Source organism: Podarcis raffonei, chromosome 2, assembly GCF_027172205.1.
Source record: "Podarcis raffonei isolate rPodRaf1 chromosome 2, rPodRaf1.pri, whole genome shotgun sequence".
In the NCBI taxonomy this organism is placed as follows: domain Eukaryota; kingdom Metazoa; phylum Chordata; class Lepidosauria; order Squamata; family Lacertidae; genus Podarcis; species Podarcis raffonei.
Window position 1 is genome coordinate 72,121,778 of NC_070603.1, and position 18,082 is coordinate 72,139,859.

The following is an 18,082-nucleotide window of genomic DNA, read 5'->3' on the forward strand; positions in this document are numbered from 1 at the left end:
TAATTTAAATGTCTTTTTTTGGATAAGAGTTTTGGTAGTTTTTTAATACACAAATTATTCCAATTACTTCCTCAATCTCTATCCTAGATCAGATGCCTTTTACTGTTTCACGGAATTACATCCTCCAATTGTTAACTCATTAATTATTTGATAGAGTATAGGGTATTTTCATTTGTATGCAAAATCAGTTTTTCAAATGATGTTAAAGGTCTTGCAGCATGTGCTTTAACTTCAGAATTTGATATAAAATACACTATTTGAAGAACAAAAATCCAGTTTACACTTTTCTCACTATTTGTTCAGCTGATATAGGTGAACCACTTTCAAATAAATCATTTAAGTCTATAAAGATCTTTCTCTCCCCATTTCTGAATAACATGATCTTTTCCTGTGCAGCATGACTGACTGACTGAGACTCAGGTGTGCAGTATTAGAGAGACAAGTGTTTTCTGCTGAGCATTATTGGAAATCACTTTAGTTGTCAAATGAGCAGAAAGATAATGATTTCATTCTCTCCTTTCCCAATAGAAAAGTGAATGTAATTGATGTGTCACTGTCATGCTGTGTTTCAAACCGTATCTCCAAAGAGTAAACCACTTGATTAGTTCCATCACTCAGATGCCAACCACAGTCTTTCAGATGTCTGTATTGTCACCTCTCTTCAAAGCAAGGAACAGCAGGTGGGGAGAATCCTGTATCATTCAGAATGTTACCTGTTCTATTTTGGGTAGGTCATGAGAGGACATCAGAAAGGGTTCCATAGTTGTGAAGGCTACATCTACATTTCAGAATTTGCTGCAAATGCTGAAATGTCCTTGATCATTCATTTTAAAACATGTATGCTCTAAGAACAGGGGTAGAGAAACTGGATCCAGATGTTGTTGAACTCCAACCCCCATCAGTACCAGCCAGCATGGTTAGGGATGATGGGAATTAGAGTTCAGCAACATCTAGGGGGTCACAGTTGTCCATCTGTGTCACTGAACATTAGAAGCTAGCACAAAGTAGGATTGTATCTCCTGTCTGCTGGGATTGGTAGAGCTACAACTGTTGATTCAAAAGTGTATGCTTGAATATGCCCATTATCCAGTCAACCATTTTGGATAACAGCAGAACTAGTGTGTTTATACAGTGTTAGACAGACATAAAATAATTAGGTGACTAAAACTTAGTCCTTGAATGTACTCACAAAACATAGTTAGGTGGCTTGAGATGGGCCTATCACATCAAAATCTGCAAGTCTTGTTATATATGATGCTTCCAACAATACATACAAGTGCATGTTTGAAGCCCATTTCCAGTATTATTCCACAGAAAAGCAATTCTTACCAGCTCCATGACCATATAATATTTGTTTTTTTATTATATTGTTTAGAAAAACAGTTCCATAAGCTGTGTTACAAGTGATATGTTTCTTAAAGCATTTACTAGTAGTTACTTTGGTCATGCATGATGAAGTATGTCACACATACAAAAAGATGGCAGTGGGGCATGATAAGATGTCATAATTTGAAGAAATAGGGACTAGCAGTAGAGAGGTTTGCCCAGTTGCCTTGCAGAAGAAGGAGCTGTTGTCACTGGTGCACAAGCTCGGCATAGATTGGATTTGCTCTTGAGCACAATTTGCAACATTGAAAATGTGACCAAATGCCATGCAATGAGGGTGTGTGTATAATAATAACCATATTTTGTAGTTCATAACACAGTTTGCAATGGTAATGGTGCATAAAAAAAGGAATGATCCTTGTACAGGGAACACACAGTGTGTTTTCCCCTCATTCATTCCTGGAAGTTCTCAATCAATTAGCTTCACAGAAGCCGGAGGCAAAATGCTACAAACCAGCCTGAAAGGGTTTCACTTTATCTGAGTAGTACATCACCAAGCCTCCCTACAGATACGGTACGTCACATGCATGGCTAACAAGGAGAAAGGTAACCTTACATCCTGGATGAAACCTGTTAAAAATTGTAGAGATTACCTTGGCATCTATTTGCCCCGTACTGGAACAACAGAAACTCATTAGGTTAATGAGTTCAAACAATGAGTTCATAACATTCTGATTCTGTAAACACACCTATAGACGTTCTCTCGTTCTCTTCTCTCTCTCTCTCTCTCTCTCTCTCTCTCTCTCTCTCAGGATACACAATTGTGCAATTATTGCACTATAAAGTATCTAGAAAGACCCTTCTAAAACCTTTGACAAAATATCCAAGCTTACAGTTCAGCAGGGAAATGGTTCAAGGATGCACACTGACAGGTCAAAACATAACCGTGTTAGAGCCAGAGGAAAATACGGATCAACAGTAGCACCCAGATACATTCCAGTTTCCTCTCATTTCTCAATTCAAATTCTTCAGGTTTTTCTGGTAAGATAAGTGAAATGCCATCAGTGGAGTGGAGCAGTTGGAGAAAGGTCATTTTGCTTGACCCCAACTTGGGGCTTATCCATATGTCTTCTTGTCCCATGCCTAGAAAGCATGGATCTGAATCTTCTACTTGACCCACACTTTCTAGGGGCTTTGCCCTGTTCCTTTCCCAGGGAAAACCCTGCCTTTAGCTCTAAATTGGAAATAACAGCAATCCACAGAAAACCCTATCGCTATTTGCTCCACCTGAAAGCTAAAGAGAATATCATGGGAGACTTTGTCAAAAGCCTTACTGAAATCAAGATACACTATGTTCACAGCATCCCCCTGATCCACCAAGTTTGTAACTCCATCAAAAAAATAATTGTCTGGTATGACTTATTTTTGAGAAACCCATGCTGGTCTGATTGGTAATATAGCATACTCTCCAACATTTCTCCAATGAAAATAGGGACATCCTATTCCACACTCTTAAACATTTCACTGATGGTATCATACGAATCACTGTATGATCCCTTACTGACAAGAATTATCTGAGTAGCTAATGAAGGAAGAAGCAACCAGAGAGGAAATGGTGCCAATGTAGGAACAGCCAATGCTGCCAAACAAGATTTTAAATGGTAAAAGTAAACCCCCACACCACAAAATATTTTTGGTCCACCAAAATCACCCTCTTTGATTGAAACTCAAGAATATCTGGTGCAACTACCATCTATACCCAGATAAAAGCTCTTAATTAATAATTTCCCCGCATTTATCTAGGCCATTCATTTTGGATGTTTTTCACAGCGATGACAACATGTCACCAAACGCCCCTGGGAGGCAGCAGATCGCATTCTCCCATGACAAGTCAGAACTGCCTAGGGAAGAGAAAGACTAAAAATATTTTATGAGGGTTTGGGGGGGGTGTTAGGCTGAATGCCTGGACCCCATTCTAAATTTCCTGGATCCAGCATGGATTCAATTGATGGAATAGCCAGGCCAGCCTAGGTGATGGGTTGTTAAGAGGACCACTGCCAGTCACCATAGATAATATGTTATTGGGATAGGCCAATGGTCTGATTCAGTATTACACAATTTCCTGTATGTTCTTATGGGCTGCTATGTGTGAGTTTGAGGGGAGGGTTGTATTGTAAGAACTTTAACCTACTAAAATTCTCCTCACCACGTCAGCTTTGCACTCCTGTTCCCTCCAGGGGACCAAGCTCTATCACATGTTGCCTCAGACAATCTATCACATGATGAGAAACAATAATAAAATTGACCAGTTTGCTCTGCCTCCCTAGCACAGTATCGACTGGATGGGTACTTAAAAGGTAGCCATTCATGATCTCTTACAAAACTGAGTGAGGTAGTTATATAAGCCCAGAGAGGCCAGGATAGGAAATTGCAAAGGGAGGGAGAGGCTCTCCTTAAAAAGAAAAGAAAGGAGACCATGAATTCAAAGATCTACAAAGACACTCCTGTCTTTCTGGATGTTTAAACAAAGAGATCCCATAACATAAAGCTAGTAGAAAGAGCCAGGATTAGCTCTTTCAGAACAACACTGAATTCACTCCAGAACTTTTTATTTTAACGATGTTCCAATGTACAGATAAAAGAATTAATGTCTAAAGAGCTCATGAGCAAGGTGGCCTATCGTCCAACAATGTAAATACTTGGGTAACTTAATTATACAATTATGGGATCAAAAACATGTGGAACATTGCAATTTTGGGGGGGGGGGATACATTTAGCTTAAAATTAATTGAAGCTGAGACACAACCTTTGGATTTTTGTGCAGCATGGTGGAATTTTATGCAATATGTTAATAATCATTAAGTGACTTGATTCCAGAAGTAAGTCAGAGAAAGAGCAAGGACTGTAATTGGGAGCAAAGCGTGGCTGGTGGCTGGCACCTGCACTTTGCAAGAAATTGGAAAGGACAGCTGAGCAGGATTAAGGAGGGGGAAACATCAAATCCGCTTCCATTTGTTATGTTTTCTTGACAACGTTTCAGCGGGAAAGAAAAAGGGTATAACAGAGAATAGCAGCAACTGTGAAGCTGGACACATGAAACAGGGCTTTCTAGGAAATGGCTCACTGCTCTCTCCTGATTGGCCCGTTCCTCACGGGTCCCCACACACTTCCTGACTTGATGCTTCCTTGATCTTATTTTGATGTCCATGGCTTTCTGTGAGGCTGGGGAGACAGAGGTATGGCATGGAACTCAAGCTCTGAGCGAGATAATGGTGGCAGACTTGTGTCCTCTAGCTAGGAGGGCCTTCACCAAGGTACTGGTGATTCACCTCCTAAGAAAGTAGCCTCAACCTCATTAGCCACGCACTGTAAGGTCATGACAACAAGTTGTGAGGGGAGAAATGACAATGAGATTGGCTAACACATCCCTTCCTGTGACTGCAGAAGTGTGGCGATGACAGCAGTACTAATTGTCCAATGATTGGCTCAACACATGGCTTGAGTCTAAAGATGAGCAGCTCTCCAGATAGTCAGAGCAGCCATATGAGAAAGTTTTAAGCAGCAATCATTTCCCCATTAAGAAGGATCCATTTTTAATCTATCATCTGTCTGTCTATCTATCATCTATCTATCTATCTATCTATCTATCTATATCTATCTATCATCTATCTATTATCTATCATCTATCTATCTATCTATCTATCTATCTATCTATCTATCATCTATCTATCATCTATCATCTAATCTATCTATCTATCATCTAATCTATCTATCTAACTATCATCTATCTATCTATCTATCTATCTATCTATCTATCATCTATCTAATCTTCCTCTGTATCCCCTTTCGCTAGACCAGTGGGAGAGAAAAATGTATCTAGACAATGTGAGTGTCTGTTGGCTTTTGAGTGGTGGGTCAGAATGTGATTCTCTCAACTCATCATTGAGACAACACCCTCCTGCTGAGTCACTGGACCAAAAATGAAGGACCAGTACCATCTCTAACCTCCTACAAAAGAGCTCTGCACACTGGCATCAATTCAAACAAACCAGGCTTACATCCAGGAACCTTGCTGAGATGTCATTCTCTGACCTCTGGTCCATGTTTCTGCGGACATAGCTGGTTAATATTTAGCTAATGGCCACACTATGACAGAAGCCTAAGTAGATCAATTTGGTGGAGAAGCAGATGATGTATGTGCTGGAACTTGTCCCAAGCCGATTAACTAGGCAGTAATTTTCCATGTAATTTGGGCTAGTTCTGTATGAGTAGGATAGGGTTTAGGGGGGATCATAGTTCTCCCCTGAGAATCCTCAGGGAAGTCCAGAGAGAAGCACAGGGAACCCAGCATCCACAAGGATACACCACAGCCAACTGCTCTAACTTGAATCTGTTACTTACAAAAAGGTGGGAATTGGGTTGAATAATGTACAAAATCCTGGTCTGAAAATTCTATCAGCTGTACTGAAATCTGGACCAGGATGTTTTTCCTGTTTTCATGTTTAATTCAACAGGTGTTATGTGTGTTTGTGGTATCAGTCACACAAGAAATCACTGAGCTATAAAGTCCTAGACCTACATCCCGAAGAAGCTCCACATGGAAGATATCACCACATGTATTTACCACTGAGGAAAACCATGACTCCAGTTCATTAACATTTGATTGGTGCAGAGCCTATCCCATTGCTACTAGGGCAGCTCCCGTTTAAAGCCAAATTTTAAAATCAGTGCTTAGCCAAAATGTTATTTAATGGATCAATTTAATTTGAAGATCTTTAAATAACCCGAATTTGAAAATGTGCCATGGTTAGATTTACTTTTTCCTGCTAGAAGAGGTTGAATGATATGTTTCTGTTCACCTGTTGCCTCATGTGGAAGCTTCTAGGTGATGTACAATAAAAACAGATTAAAACGCAAAGCACAACCAATGCAAACTGCTAATGAATGAAACAAGAAGAGTTTGGATTTGATATCCTGCTTTATCACTACCTGAAGGAGTCTCAAAGTGGCTAACATTCTCCTTTCCCTTCCTCCCCCACAACAAACACTCTGTGATGTGAGTGGGGCTGAGAGACTTCAGAGAAGTGTGACTAGCCCAAGGTCACTCAGCAGCTGCATGTGGAGGAGCAGAGATGTGAACCCAGTTTACCAGATTACGAGTCTACCGCTCTTATTAAAAACAACCTGGTACAATTATCAAAACTACAGACTGCACCTGTACAAGCAAAAATAAAAATAAATCCAATTTAAATAGGGACCAAGTTAAATGAAATCTTTTAAAATGTTAAAAGATTACCCTCCCCCCAAAAAAGGACTGAGAGAAAAGTCTTTGCCTGGTGCTAAAAAGAAAACATCTCAAACTGCAGCCAGGTAAGCTGGTATTAAAAGATGCTTACTTCTGACAATATGTTTCATTTCCTAGTTTTGTTCATATCACTGCATACCTAATTTGCTTCATAGAACATGACCACACATTTTAGCATTCTTCCTTCTCATGTGACCAGCTTTTAAGATGCATTACATGGCACCCAAGACTCATCGGGCTGAGGAGCATGAAATATGTAGTGACATCACAACTGCACAGCAAGATCACAACTGTACAGCAATCATGGTGCTAGACCAGGAACCTTCCATAAATGTCCATGGCAAAGCAACATTGCCTTGACCACAATGGGTACTAACAATTATTAAGGAGAGCAGGTTGTTCTCCCAACAGAAGAGTACTATACGTATGTGTATACATATGAATGAGAGAATCATGAACAAATGGGACAGCTCTGCAGCAATGCAAACTGCCCTGTGATCGTCAGATGAAGAGTGGTATATACATTTAATAAAGAAGAATAAGAATCCCTCCATGTGTATTGTTTCCACACAGGGGCTAGATCTAGACAAATCAAAAAAAAAAATTCAGGGAAAACACGTTGTAAACCTCATAATGGGAAATCACGATGCTGAAAGACAGAACTCCACAGCGCCATCTGGTGTCACAGTGTTATAACACATTTTAAATGTTTTTTCTTTACTAATGTAGCTGAGTCCTGTGACGACTCTGCAGTTCGCTCCATCCCAGTGAGCCAGCAACATGTAGCTGCCAAATGGCAGACTAGAGCAACTGCTAGATTACAGGGGTCAGCAAACTTTTTCAGTAGGGAGGCAGTCCACTGTCCCTCAGACCTTGTGGGGGGCCAGACTATATTTTTTCGGGGGGGGGGAATGAACAAATTCCTATACCCCACAAATAACCCAGAGATGCATTTTAAAGAAAAGGACACATTCTACTCATGTAAAAACACGCTGATTTCTGGACAATCCGTGGGCCGGATTTAGAAAGCAATTGGGCTGGATTTGGCCCCCAGGCCTTAGTTTGCCTATCCATGTGCTAGAAGGATAGCTTTTGGAAGTGCTAGTACTGGGCCATTGCTAGTAACAAGATATGGAGCAGCCCTTCCTCCTGATTCCTGCCACACTGGGACAAGAGGGATGAAAATAGTACAAGTTTTAGTGGAACTACTGTATGGAGGAACAAATGGATTTTGTACACCAGGGAAATCTCAGTCCATACCCATCAGGGATTAATCTTCTTTCAAAGAATCCTAGCAAACTCAGAGCTTCTGTGGTTCTGATCACTGCACTAACATGAAATAGTTTCCCCACCCTAGGAACTCAAAAGTCTGAATACACACAGTGATGTAAGAGAAGGCAAGGCCAAGAGTCGGTCAGTGACTTACCCAAGGTCACACAGAGCGTCAGAGCGTCAGACTTACTTTCTAAGTCCACTTACCAGCCAATGCTCACTGTCACCTCTCTGATGAGAAAATGTTTGAGCACTGTGACAAATTACTGACACTGTTGGATTTTTCTTTGGGGGCCAATTGCAATAGGTCGTCATTCCAATCTGGGAAATTGTGTGTGTGTGTGCATGCGCGCACGCATATACACTCACATACAAAAATACATACGGTACATACTAGGGGCTGCTGGTGCAGGCTATACCATTTCTGCTTTGTTAGCATGTGCACCATTTAGGGACTAATAGCATTCCTGTAGCAATTTGTTTATTTCCAGCTAGTTTGGATAGGTCATCTTTTTTTCTGCCTCCACTTCACACTGTCAACATGCTCCACAGCAATTACAAGGCAAATTCCATTACCACATATCATACAGGTTATTTCCTTTGCTTGTGTCTTGGATGCCAAAGCTCGTTATTGTGCTAATTCAGATACAAGATAGCACTGATGGCATCTGTCTCTATCAAACCACAAAACCGTGCCTGGATATATACACTTGTTTTGTTGATTACAGCATGGGCATTTTTTTGTTAGAATTAGAATTGCCACCAAAATGTCAAAGTTTAGAAAGCTCAAGTAAAGCTGGAGGGCCCTTCTTAAGTGAATTATTTCAAGGAAAGTTAAGGGAGTTTTGATAAGATTTCCTAGGGGTCTGTCTGTATTCTACAAGATGGGGGGGGGGGAGATATATCGGCTGTGTTTCAAAATATGCATCTAAATGGAATGAGAGTCTTGCAGCAAAAGCAAAACAACAAACTAGGGGCAAGTGACATTACAAAGAAAGCCCACCTACCTCCACAAAAGACAAGTGTATAGGGAAGCTGCCGTTGGTCGTTGTTTGCTTTAAAGCTATGTTTGCTGTCCCTTCCTTATGCCTTTGTGCGTCTGATGATCCTGACATCTTTGGCTCTTGTTACAGATGTGCTTGTTATTTGGATGGCTTCAAAAACTGCTAAAGCTTTTCTGAGCATTCATTGGAACACTAGAAAAGCCCAAAAGCACTTCCATGGCAAGCCAGAGGGTGACCACCCACCCCTATTATTTGTGTTTCCACTTGGGAGGGATGCTTGCAAGTAGAGGAAGGATCTTTTTCCATTTGTGTTTTTCTTTTTTAAAGAAAATCATTGTAATAATATAAAACAGTGGGTGAGAGAAAATTCACAGGTGGCTAGCAGGTAAGTGAAGCTTCCTTTGAATATTCTCAGAAGGTTTTCAAAGATCTCTAGGTAGAATATTGAATTTGAGGCTGCTTCCAAACTAATGCTATTTTATGGATGGGATTCAATCATGTACAGGCAATATCTGATTGTGCAATTAAAGCAGATTTCGTGCTTCTGTGAAACAGGTAAGTAAAGGTAAAGGTAAAGGACCTCCAGATGGTTAAGTCCAGTCAAATTTGACTATGGGGTGCAGCATTCATCTGCACTTTCAGGCCGAGTGAGCTGGCGTTTGTCCACAGACAGCTTTCCGTGTCATATGGCCAGCATGACTAAACCATTTCTGGCACAACGGAACACCGTGACGGAAGTCAGAGTGCACAGAAATGCCATTTACCTTACCGCCACAGCGGTACCTATTTATCTACTCACACAGTCATGCTTTCTAACTGCTAGGTTGGCTGGAGCTGGGACAGAGCAACGGGAGCTCACCCCGTCGTGGGGATTCAAACTGCTAACCTTACAATCAGCAAGCTCAAGAGGCTCAGTGATTTAGACCAGTGTTCCCCAACCTTGGGCCTCCAGCTGTTTTTGGACTACAACTCCCATCATCCCTCGCTAGCAAGACCAGTGGTCAAGGATGATGGGAATTGTAGTCCAAAAACAGCTGGAGGCCCAAGGTTGGGGAACACTGATTTAGACCATAGCACCATCCACTTCCCTGCTTTTGTGAAACAAACCCACTTCCCACACCAAAAAGAATTTAACTTCTTGCATTAAGGACAGTGACAGAAAAGAACCCTGGAAAGTGTGGGATAACAATTGCTTTATTTGACATCATATTACCTTGCAAACAAATCAAAACAAATGCTCAATAAATGGTGTCCATTGTAAATCTTCTCCAGACACTTTGTGCAAACAGGATTGAATGCTCAATAAACTTCTCGTCTTTGACTCATATGCCTCTCTTAAACATCAGTTTAAATACCATGCAACCTTGCCCATACAGCAAAATAGTGTTGTGTAATCCCTTAGCATGAACTCTCTGCCTCCAACTTACTTATATAGGCATCATTTCAGATTTGACAGGTGTGGACATAAAAACATTTCAATAGAGGAGGCATCATCTCTCCTTCCATCTTTTTCTTTAAAAAGAGGAAGAGTTTGTGGCTCTTTGGCATGCATACCTGCTGAGTTCATAGGTTCATTTACTTGTTTGTAACAATCATTGCAAAGTCTGCAGATCCAACAGACTAAAGGAACAATCACTTCCAAACTGGAAAGGTGGATTGGGTGGTGCTTTCGAAACATTACTCCTGCCTCCACTGTTCTATCTTCATGGTCCCTGGTGGCAGCTGTCATCTTACATCTCATCCATTGCCCAAAATGTTAGGGAGGAGATGGGCAATCCCAGCATGGTTTCTCCTCACTGCTGCTGGTGCCATCCATCTTCTCAGAGCAGGGCTTCCTTTGAAGCCCAAGTCCCAGATCTGGTTGATGACGAAATGCCAGGCTTCCTTAAATGTTTTTACACCCTCCAGATGTTTTTGGCCCACAACTCCCATGATCCCTAGCTAACAGGACCAGTGGTCAGGGATGATGGGAATTATAGTCTCAAAACATCTGGAGGGCCAAGTTTGAGGAAGCCTGCAAAATGCAGTGAAGCTCTCTCTGAACCACTTTCTGCTGTCAAATCTTAATGATGCCTTTGGGCTTCTGGGCTGAGATTTTACATATAAACTTACCTGCGGGTGAGGAAGACGGACGGCCCCTTCAGTCAGATAAAGCTACATTCTTCAACAATGGCATGGCGCACTTCCTCCAGCCATCTGTATTTTTTTAGAAAGAAATACAGTATTCCTCTTACAAGTGCACCCAAGGTATTTTGCTGCCAGAGCTGGACCTCCCCCTTCCCACCTACCCCAAGTCAAGTTGCATGGTATTCAAGGACAGTTATTTTGGCACTGAGGGTCATAAACAAACAAGCAAACAATCCCACAAGTGCTTCTCTTCCTCCCTGCACTCTGTTTTTTTTTTTAAATTAAATATTTATTAGCATTTTCAAGAAACAAACAAGAACAAAAAATAATCAGAACAAAAGAAAAATACAAAAATACATAACAAAATTAAACAACAAAAGAAAAATAGAAAAAACACATAAAGTTACTAATACTTATTGTTCTTAACCTTATTTCTCAGACCTCCTCACACCTCCCCTTCTTGTATTCCAATTTAAATTGTCAGTTCAGCAAGTCCTTAACTTATTTCTTTACCTTAACTTATACATTTATTCTAACATACCATTTTTTACTTTGCTTCTTTTTTCCATTTCCTCCATTTATTTTTAACAATCTTATTTTCAATTAATTTAAAAAAGAAGAAACCAATTTTACCTTATTAAAAACACACATCAATACTTATACCTCATTAGTTGTTCTTAAACTTTTTTCCTAAAGTCGACCAAAATTTCCCTTCCACGATTTACCCAATTTCCTTACCACTAATTAAAAATAAAAAAGAAAACAAATTATCCTTATGTGCCCTTTGGATTCCCAACCTCCACCCACCCTTTTCCCGGTTCCAGTCCCCGACCAATGTCCATCAGTCTTTATGTTATTTATTTAGCCTGGAGACCTCACATCTGAGGCCCTTTTATCTCTCTCAGTTCCTTTCTGCCGGTCTCTTTGATGGTCCTTAATGTTAAACCCCAAGTCTCGAAGGGGCTCCGGCCCAGCAGTATCCTTGTTGCTTCCAGCCAGTCTTCCATACTTAAAAGCAAAGCCTATGGGGGGCTCCAACTCTTGTTTCAAATTTCTTACAGATCCAGATGTCCCCAAGGCTCCAGCTTTCACCTTCCGCAAATTTGTAATCCTCAGGTCTTCAGATCTCCTCCAAGGGAGATCTCTCCATTTTCCAGGCTCCCATTCAGACCAGGCTTTCCACATCCAATTTTTATTGTCCTTTTTTATCATCATGTCAGGCCTCATATTGTAACTCTCCTTTAACTCCTCCACATCTCCTGCTTCTCCTTCATTTTCTTCAAAAACAGCACCTTGCTCCATCATTTCTGCACTTTCAGTTTCATTTATTTGTTCAGTTAAGTAGGCTTCCTGTTTCAAGTCCTTATCAGGCTCAAAACTGTTGTTTACTGACCAGTGTAGTAGTGATACCTTTGTAGACATAACATTGTATTCATCTTTCAAGTTTCCCAAGAGAGCGAGTGTTCTGTCCAGTTCTGCTTGGAATTTACGTACTCCAGTCATTTTTGTAATGTAGTATCCCTATTACCCCTCTAGGGGGATTTTAGTTCCTTAATGTTCCTTTCAGCTCAAAACCAAAAGTCCAGTTATTTTGTATCAGCCCTCGTTGTTTTCAACAAAGTTGTACCAAGTGAACCAGCAAAAACAGCAGAAACAATGTTCTCTTTTTCCAGCTGGCAACTAGCTGACTAGCAGCTCTCTTGACAGCTGTCAAAATCTTCCATGCAACAGACTTTCTCTTGGGGCGTTCCCGGGTCTCGGGGGGGGGGTGTGAAATTCCAGTCCCCAAATTCTTTTTATCCTCCAGTAAATCCTTATAGTGTCAAAACCGTGAAATCAAGATCTTTTCACTAAAAAACAGGTTCTCTCAACCTTAGTTGCCCAGTCCTTTGCTTTAAATTGTTTACAAAGAGGGGGGGGTGACTTCCTTTTTAGCCCCTTCCCGCTCGTTCCAGATCCAAAATTAAAAATTTTTTAACGTTCCAATCTCCGTATTACTCACGGGTTTATATTTTAGAGTCCAGTCAGTCTTGAAAGAAGTTGGCGCTCTCTGTCAATGGCTTGCGGCTTCACTCCGTAGGCGAGGGAGTACTCTCAGCACCACGCCTCACCCTGCCTCCGTTCCGAAGCCTTTAAAAAGGCTCCGTCGCGGATTGGGGGGGCGCAAATGGTGCCCGCCGAGTCTCTGTGTTCACAGGCATCCGCGCCTGTGATTTTAAGGGTCCCCGCTTCGCCGCAGCGGCCAGACCCAGACGCTACGGAGCCGATTCCCTCCGGAGCTCGGAGGGAATCCGCCATTAAACAATGGCGCCAACCCGGAAGTCGAGGCACTCTGGATGTAATGGTAAAATAACAGTACATTAAGAAGCTAGAAATTTTCTGTGTCCTTTCATAACACCCAAAATTAGCTGCCTGAGATGGCTACCTCACTCTGCTTAATTGTTGGGCTGACCCTAATACCACTGGCATGACATACCTTGTTTATTTGTTTTTCTTGTGGCACAAACCCCCACAAGTTAATTTCCAGATTTACATGAGCACAAGCAGCCTCATACCCAGCATTTAATTTTGTGAACTTCCCTGATATCTACGGGTATAGGGAAGTATACAAATGTATAATAATAATAATAATAATAATAATAATAATAATAATAATATAATTGCTCAGGAATTCTAAGAAGCCCAAAAAATCTGTGCAGTTTTTTAAATTCAGTAGTTAAAATCAGTGTAGTTTTGAATAGTTCAGTCTGCCTTCTTCAGTCAATATGGTGTCCAATTCTAAATACAGATGAAAACTTGCTCCTTGATCTCAGGAACAATCATGTAAATTTAGTCACAATATCTAAAGACATGTCCAGATCCACAGTAAACAAACAATTTCCCAAAGTACATAGTAGACATAGTATCTCACCCAGGTGCAAGATTTAGGATTAAAGCCCCAATAAACACTATTATATGCAGTGCAGATATGATTATTGTCCAGGAGACAGAGAACTAGGCTTGAACTCTAACTTAAGTCAGTTCTTCCAAAAGAAAGAAAGAAAGAAAGAAAGAAAGAAAAGAAAGAAAGAAAGAAAGAAAGAAAGAAAGAAAGAGATTCTAGAGGATTAGGGATGGAGTGTGAAATTCAGTTTGTTATAGATTTTAAGGTGAACCCAACTAATTCACACTTTCTCAAACAATATATGAACTGAAACACAGATATCTTCTGAAATTTGCACTTCTCTGCATTTTGTTATGCAGTTCTTCCAATAAAATAGTTTAGACAAAAACGTATTGCAAGGAGTGTACACAAAAATGAAAACAAGCTATAAAAATGCCCTATAAAAATGCATTCTGTCAGGGGAAACTGCTTGCAAATACATGTATAGTAGACAAAATTGCATACGAAAAAGTGCATGTTATGAGCATTAAAATGCTAGTGGATTTTCATGAGGACTTTAAAAAAACAATACAAACTGATGCAGAAATTTGGAGAACTAAAGACTGGGAAAATGAGAAACCGAGAGAAACCAACATTGACATAGGAGGAACTATATATGTCAGAAGCCTCTGGACAGCAGAAATACATGTGTGGGACAGCAAATGATTGTGCCAACCATTTGCTTCATCACAATTGTATTTTATTTTTTTGCAGGGCAAGGCTAAATTATTAGAAAATGTGATGACAGAGGAAGACACTTAATTCACCTCTGCTAGGTGTGACGAGAAGGGGTAGATTATTTTAAAAGAAAAGGGAGAGATCAGCACAAAGATAAGCAACCATCTGCAGTGTTCTCCTCTTATCAGTGTGCCCTGTCTGGCTTCCCTGCATCTCTCTGGATTCCAGCCAGGCCTTGCAAAAGTCGCTGCTTTGGGAAATGATCAATGGAAATCTCCAGGATTCTGACCTTGACCCTCCCCCTGGGAAGCAGCTACCAATTGGCTGCCAATCTGCAAGTGGGAGATACTGAACTTGCTCCATCTGAGGCCCGTTCCTCTCTCCCCATTATGCAAACAGATGGAAAAGATCCCTTTACACAAAACAGTAAAGTACCGGTAACTTAAATGGGGGGAGCATATTCACAAACCTCCAATATTTCCACTGACTTTCCTGGGGGTATATTTGATTTGCAGCAGTGCAATTAAGGGGAAAAGGTAAAGGGGCCCCTGACCATTATGTCCAGTCGTGACCGACTCTGGGGTTGTGGCGCTCATCTCGCTTTATTGGCCAAGGGAGCCGGCGTACAGCTTCCGGGTCATGTGGCCAGCAGGACTAAGCCGCTTTTGGCGAACCAGAGCAGCACATGGAAACACCGTTTACCTTCCCGCCGGAGCGGTACCTATTTATCTACTTGCACTTTGACGTGCTTTCAAACTGCTAGGTTGGCAGGAGCAGGGACTAGCAACGGGAGCTCACTCCGTCGTGGGGATTACGAACTGCCAACCTTCTGATCAGCAAGCCCTAGGCTCTGTGGTTTAACCCACAGCACCACCCGCATGGGGAAAGGGTTTTGCAAAAGATTCTCCCCAGCTTTTTGGCCACCTTCTTGTTGCCTGCTTATGGTTGTGGTGGTGGGGCAGTGATCATGTTCCCCACCGCTGCCATTTTTAAAGCTTCTGTTTTTGAACCACATTAACACCAGTAAAGGCAAGAGACACATCCTTAGTCGGATTTTGCTTTGGACCTTATAATCAGCTAAATTTCATTGGCAATGTAGTGGCCTCGCAAAGCCAAGTCACAGGCAAGGAAGAAACATCTCCCTCATTTAGCCCCTCACCCTGGCATCATGCGATTAAAATATATAAAATGATGCCTCCAGAAAGAATGATCAGTGCCATATTAAGTGGGGCAAGGCTTTCCCACTGTTCCCACCCGACCCTCTAAATCATAAAGGGGGTGAGCAAAACCTATAAACAGTGTGGTGAATTTGTGGGGACCAGGCAATAGGAAGTAAATTTTGTGTACACCAGGCAATAGGAAGTAAATTATTTTATTTTTGTTCCCCCTGTAGCTCCCTGCTCAAGGAAGGCTCCATAACCCTCTAGAACAGGGGTCTGCAACCCACAGCTCCAGAGCCACATGTGGCTCTTTTACACCTTTGCCGCGGCTCCAGGGCGGATACTAGCGAGGGGAGGAGGCGCATTGTGCGCCCCGACACTCCCCACTGTGGCGGGCGCTGTACTGGCTGTGACGTCGCATGGGGGCGGTGCGTGTGTTAGTCATGCACCCTCCCGACGTCACCTTCCCGCCCGCTGTCAGATTGCGGCTCCGGAGATATATTTGTTTTAAATGTCGCAATGGTTTTGCGGCTCCCAGTTTTTTTTTCTTCGGAAACGGGTCCAAGTGGCTCTTTTTGTCTTAAAGGTTGCAGACCCCTGCTCTAGAATAAACTTTGAAGGTGCGCAGATAGAAGATCCATTCTGACCATAGTGTCCATTCTGATGGTGGATGGATGTTCTTAAAAATGAAGTCTTTATTAACATTATTATAAAATTTAAATTTATGATTGAATTACCTTCATTTAAAAGGATTTTATTTCTTTAATCTTTATCATACGGACCATCTTACAAATTGCACATCTCTTTTGTCTGGTCAGTGATTAATCTCTAGTTACATATTCCCCAGTTATGGATTTGTTCATTATTTCTATTAAATTATTTAAATTGTATTCTGGTCTTTGACTACCCACATTAATAAATTCTAACTTATTTAAATATTATAAAGATATTAAAAGGATATCTGCCACATGGAACTCATAGAAGATTTTCAGATTTGATTCCCTGATAGCAATTAGAAGTCTCTCAGTTCTGTTATTTGTGGTGACATCATCATCATCATCATCATCATCATTAAAATAAGATCCTGATATTTTTATATGTGTTGTACAAACACGTTCCTTACTCATTTCAAGCAGTTATTCTGCATTTATACCTTCAGCCTTAACTGGTAACAATTTAAGCCCATCCATCTTTATTATGCAATAGTTAAAAGCAATTATTTTGGATGCAATTGCTCCATTTAGGATTAGGGGTTTGACATCCTAATTAACTATAAAAGATTCTTAGCAGTCAATGGGTTGACGCTTTTGTCAACCTCTTTAGGATTTTATTCTATCAGAATTATTTACTCAGGATTATTAAGTCTTTTTCTTCCATTTAAATCCATTCAGTTGCACAGCTAATTACTGTTCCATCTCCTTGACACAAATGCTCATCCTTGATGAAGTGACTGAGAACCATCTTCTTTGCAAATGTGATTCAGGCATTTTCTTGAGGACCCTGACTTATCTCAGCTGGCGAGGAGCCCAGAGATGGGAGAGGTCAGCAAATGCACCTGCATAACCCTCCCTAGCAACTCTACTGACCTTGAAGCCTGTGAGTCTTGGGAAAAGGAGGAGAGAAATACCAGCTGTGGCTTATGGACTGACTTTCAGCCCAGAGATCAGTATTTAAGAAGTGCTGCTGCTGCTGCTGCTGCTGCTGCGTTCCCCTTTGGGAGCTATTTCTATGAGGGTGGTATGTGTATGTGTGTTCAGGTTGGCTCTGTTATAAGGGGAAATTGGGGTGGGACAGTTTTGTGTGTGTGGTATGGGTGGTTGTGAGCAGTGGTTTGTGTTACTCAAGGTGGAAGCCTGGATAGGTTGAATAGTGGGACTGAAAGGTGTTAAGGTAATCAGAAGCCATTGGGTAAGGTTGCATTGATGCAGAGTGGAGCCCTCTCTGTGTGAGAGAAGGGAGGGGGATGAATGCATTACTCCAGGTGAGAGATGGGGTAAAAAGTTCTGCTACAGCTCCTTAATTGTTTCAGTTGCTTGCATGCCTTACTCAGGTATTTGGTTAAACTAGAAGTTATAATTGTTCTCACTGCAGTATAGCACTGCTTACTTTATGGTGGAACTTTTGATTTCTTATTTATTGGACCTGTTTTTATTATTCTGTGCTTTTTTGCAGATTATCTTTTTTTCTCTATGTTTTTATTACCCTATTTCGTTGTTCCCTGCTCTGGAACTGAAACTATTCAATGCATATTTCTATTTCTATTGTAAGCAAGGCTTTAGCTGTCGCT

The 18,082-nt window shown here is 41.2% G+C and overlaps 1 long non-coding RNA gene across 1 annotated transcript in view; it reads right to left on the reverse strand.

Annotated features, from left to right (window-relative positions):
• Window positions 1-1,209: 1,209 nt before the first annotated feature.
• The window catches only part of LOC128408139 (uncharacterized), a 74,347-nt gene continuing 57,474 nt past the window's right edge, over window positions 1,210-18,082 (reverse strand). Inside the window, exon 3 of the long non-coding RNA XR_008328980.1 lies at window positions 1,210-2,469. This is a non-coding gene — a long non-coding RNA (uncharacterized LOC128408139). The remainder of the gene's footprint in view (window positions 2,470-18,082) is intronic.